Raw genomic sequence first — 5533 nt, forward strand, 5'->3', positions numbered from 1 at the left:
ATTCTGGTTTAAAAGACATTTTTTCACTCCCACAGGCTGTGGGGTTATGCTGTTATTATACAGGCCCAGTGGTGCTGAGTACTTGGAGATTCTTCTGAATTAATTAAAGAAGTAGGTAGAATTGGCTCCAACAAGAGTTCCATGCAGGATGCCTTGTGAGGCACAGATGCAAAATCCACCACATAAATACACCTGATTAAGTTCATGATAATTAATATGTTATTGCTGCATTTGCCTTTATAACTAGCTGTGTTTCTTGTATTATGTAAAAATACCACTGGCACTCATTGGGAACTCATTATGATTCAAGTAACAGAAAAATAAATACAAGTCAAACCACACTTCCAACCAGTACTTGGTTGCCAGCACAATATTTCTCAGGAATGCAGAGAAAATAATTTTAATAGTTTTTATCATAACTTAAACACTATTCTTAGCAGTGCTACTTTGTCTGTAAGTGGTTAAGAATTTTACCTCAAGTTGAAAATGCCAGACAATCTGCTTAGTGAAAAAAAATCTCAATTTTATTTTTTGCTATTGAGTCTTTATAGGAGTTGAAGCTCCTCTACTGAATGTACATATATTTATCCTGTAACTGCATGTTATAGGCAGATATAAGAGCCTAAGATGTCCATCATTGTTGTGGACATTGTGACGCACATCTGAGTTGCACAGGGGACCATGACACAGAAGGATTTGACCTTGCTAATTCCACATGGAAAAACAGTTTGGCAGTGACAGCAGAGAGCTGTACTAAAGCTAATTATAACATTTTAAAAGCTGCAAGAGCTCTCTCCCACTTCAAGGCAAATGTACTGGAGGAACTCAACCAGATGGAAGCTGTGTTTCATACATATAAATCTGCTCTGTGAAGGAAGTCCACACAGTCTCCTTTCACACCACACCTGTGGACAATCTTGGTTTACAAACAGAACTCCCAAAGAATGCTGGCTGTGTTAAAAATTATGGAAATTTTGTGTGTGGGAATTTAGAGCAAATGGGTCCAATGGAGTGTTTTGTCCCTTCCTCATTCAAACAGTACCCTGTCATCACTTCTTCTCACATGTAAATTGAATTTAATTTCCACAGACTGCAGTGTGATAATAAAGATAGAATGTCATCCCACAGATTTTTCATAAACATGAAAATAAAAATATCCAGTAAAAAAAATTCTAAAGTAGATTTTATGTACCTTTTTTGCCCTTTTCAGCATAGTGTTTCACTCTATTTTTTCAGGCAGAAATGAAGCCCATATTTCTTTAGGATCACAAGTCCCAGAGCGTGAGTGTGAATAATCTTTTATCATTTCAGGTTAAGATGGTTTATCAGCTACTGGATCTGCCACTTCTTCAGTCACCTTTTCAAGGACCAGTTACTGATCCCCTATCACATCAGTGAAATTTATGAGAGGAGGAGCAGAGAAGAGTAATGCCACATCTTGAGGGAAAGGAGATGACATTTGTCTGAAAGGCTGGCTTTATTTTAGAAATGGCAGCTGTTTGGAACTGTTGACAGATTGGGAGTGTTAGAAATTGTCCCAGGCCAGATGGATTACTGATCTGGGTCCAGGTGAATAGGTCAGAGGCACTTTATAAATGATGGCATCTATTCCCACGTAGCTATCACCACTACAGAGTAGTATAGGTAACAGTTATTTTTATAACATGTAATTGAGTTATTTTGGAGCAGTCCCACACAGGTCAGAGGTATGTACTTTCTTATCATCTTCCTCCCCTTTTGCTGCAGCAATTGCAGTAACTTGAGACATTTCTAGTACTGTTCCTAATTGAATTAGGATGGGCTGAAGGCAAGATATCTAGGGAGGGTTGGTAGAGAAATAGCTCCTTCAGTAAGGAAATCACATTCAATCTTTTTCTTTCTGTTATTTCCTGTGACCTGAATACATTGATCTGTTTCATAGTCATGTTGTAAGGAATTTTTCAAGCAACAGGAATGAATCAACAAAATAAGAACTTAAAAGGGTTAGAAAATAAGAATTTCATCTACTCGTGAGAACTTGAAACTTTCACTTCTTGCACTCTTTCTCATGCATTTTATTTGTATTGTCATGCATTTTTCCAGAGAACAAGCAAATTTTAATTTAATTATAAATGGAAATGGCCTTCTAACTTTAATTTAGTCAATTGAATATATTATAGAAATAAAAATAGTTGAAGATGTGAGTTTCTGACAGTGCTTGGATTGAATGAATGCCCCTCAGCTCTGTGAAAACTGCAAAGCCTTGTTTTGTCCTACAGTGTCCCTCAACTCCTTGATGGCCTTAAGTATATCTCAGAAGTTCAGTTTAGAGCCTCATCTCCCTCCGTGGCCTCCACTTGTGCCAAAATCCTTAGAAATGCTTGACAGAAAGCTTTGCCAAGCATTGTCTGTCTCCACACATGTAGCGGAGCTTCTTTTGTGAATAGATACCCGTGTAAATTTAAAGTTGCTAATGCCAGGTTTCTATCAACAAAACTTAGATTTAAGAACCATGGGGCAAAAAAAGAAGGGCAAAAGCTTCTGATAGGAGTACAGCACTGTATTTAATGTTATGGTCCAGATCCTCTCACTAATTTGATAAAGCAGCTAGGTTAGTTTATTCATGTGTTAGTAAAGATTCGGGTCCTAAACTATCTTTTGGCAAAATGCAGAAGTTTTTTCCAGCAAGTTCTACCTAAACATCATCTTGAGAGAAAATTTACACCAGTCAAAGGTGCAGAGCAAAATAATGGTTGCAAGTACATTTGTTTGCACTGAATTGCTTCAAAGTCATGTATCTATATGTAGCAATCTTCTAGGAAGAGCTCATACATGTACTGTGGAATTGAGAAGAACTGTATTTTCACATAGCTGTAATGAACAGCTTAGAAAATTTAATTATATGCCTTAAATGCCTTTGAATCTTTATGTCTGATTTTTTTCCTCAGCGCTGTTTGAGACCAGCACAGAAAATTCTGTCATTCCAGAATTCAGTTCCAAACCATGTGTCAGCAGGAAGGCTCTAGTTTTCAAGTTTTCAGGAATATGTCCTCCCCTGCTCTTACTACAAAGGTGACAAAATTGTTTAAAACCTCATCCATAATTATTCTGAGAGTATGTCAAATGAGCTATGATGTAACAAGTGCTATAGCAACTACTTCTTTTGGTTCAAAAGCTGAAATAAACTGCTGACACATCATATTTCACATGCTACAGGAGACAGTTTGGGCATAATGTAGCAATATTAATATATTCTACAGAAACTGTAGTAATATTAATATATTCTATGGAAACTGAGACTACTCAAATATACATACAGCATAGAACATTTTAGGCTGAGAATAATTTTGAGAATACGGATTTAAAGTATATTAGTTAGCCTCTGCTTAACTGTTATTAAGTACTATACATAATTAAGCCCAATTAATCTAATTAAACTTCCAACTGACAAGGGTTTCCAGTTGGCTGAAGTTTTGCAGAGCTCTTTTGTATATGACAGCAAACATTAACCTTTCCTTTGAGCAGCTGACCCTCAAAAAGATGTCCCACTAAGAGATCATATCATATACAATATAGTCTAACCACAGTCCTGACCGCTGAAAGGTCAATAATTTCCATCATCTTTCAATGTTAGGAATACATTAGGGAGATTTTTCCTCTGTGTTTCTCAAGAAAAGCCATTTTTGGTGAGCTTCCTCTTCTTTGTTTCTATTTTCTGATTCTTGAGTTATTAATTGCTTATGCAGTAAAGCTGAAGGAGGTCCAAGATTTTTTGTACTTCAGGCAGGATTTAACTTCTTCCATACAGAACGTTATTCTCAAACAGAGCCAAATTCTAAGCTATTCAGTGGGAATATTCTTCATTTATGAAGAAGAGAATGTGTCAATGTGTAAATACACATCCATATAATATATACACACATCTATCTATGTATGTGTGTATATATAGTATATATTCTAAATATATGCATATAATCCCTATGAAAGTCCATTTTAAATATCTAAGGATGTCAGAAATTGAAAACATCAGTCATTTTGTTTACCACAAACCACTCAAAATTCTCCCATGAACAGGAATTTTCAGTAATTTCTCTGTTTAAACTCTCAAACTGTTTTAGGTTAAATGGTGCTTGTGTTTCTTGTTGGAAAAGGCACATCAATGGGCTATGAAGCACTGTTGTCAAGGCACAACATTAATAGCCTGCCTAACTGCATGAAAGGACAGACTTTGCCTAAGCAGAGCTTTCAGGAATTTTAGTATCTCATACAGAAGATATACCCAGGTGCAGAAATATGATATGCACATCATGCTGAGCACTGAGCTCAGTGCCAGAAGTATGGGAGTGTCTTGCTGACTCTAAATCTATTGTTTTGGGCAGTTTTTATCTGAGGCAGGTCATCTTCTGTACCTTGATTTCATAACTAATTTTTAATCTTTCTTGTTTATTAAGGATGTTTTTCTTTCAGTGTAAAGATTATATTTAATTTCTTGTTTGAACAGTATGCAGCACTTCTATCTCAGTGAATACCTGAGAGCTCTCTGATAACTACAAAATTCTTACACAATTGATTTTCCTGCCTCTCATTTTAACCTTTGGAATTTCAACATATTTGGTGTTGGCAGAATAAAACATGAGTGTTCCAGCATTTCCTTAATAAAAAGCCCAAGAGAACTGCTGTAGGAACGTGCAATAGCAAGGTGATCATCTGCTGTGCAATGAAGTGCATGGGAACATGTTCAAAAGGCCTTAAACAGGAATCAAGTGCTAATTTAAAAAGAAAGAGGAGAGCAATGAACACTGCAATAATTTTACCCATAGACTTGAGAAAACACAGATGGACATTCATTGAATCTGTATTTCTCAGGGCTACTACAAGCAGACAAAGACAATACATATTTAGCCATCTTCTCAGAAGGTTGTTTAATAATAACAGACATTATGTTTCTTTACTCTGCTCCCAAGGCTCTTTTAACAGTTATATAATATGCATACATATTAGGGAGGAGTGTCTGGCATTCCTGGTTTTCTTCCTTTTCTAACCAACTGTCTGAACCTGAAGCTAGAGTCAGGTTTCTTCTTGGCCATACTCCTCCTGGCCCATGAAGGTAGAGTTTTTGGATGCACTTCAAGAGAAAGGGTGGAGAACAAGTTAACCAGAATACCTCATGGCCCCAGCACTTCACTAACGTGACAAATACGGGTTCAAGCATTCCTTGTTTGAAGAAAGCATAAAACTCCTAATTGCTGGATGAATTAGTGGAATATCATGCAAAAGGGTGGAAACTGAAGCATCTGAGTGCTTGTTTGTTGTCACATATAACTGCATATAAGATAAAGGTGGAATTTTTATGGCACTCTGCCTAAACTTGCACTACAAGACAGTACTGTGCAGGATATAGCACAGGATTGAAGCTCCTGCCAAAATAACAGCTCTTTCCACCATGCAGGCAGCTTCCAGGCAAAGCACAAAGATAATATATACATATATCAGACTAGGTTTATTTATTCCATGCATAAAAGAATATCGGTTACAGGAGATACTATAGTAATGA

Source organism: Melospiza georgiana, chromosome 3, assembly GCF_028018845.1.
Source record: "Melospiza georgiana isolate bMelGeo1 chromosome 3, bMelGeo1.pri, whole genome shotgun sequence".
Lineage (NCBI taxonomy): Eukaryota > Metazoa > Chordata > Aves > Passeriformes > Passerellidae > Melospiza > Melospiza georgiana.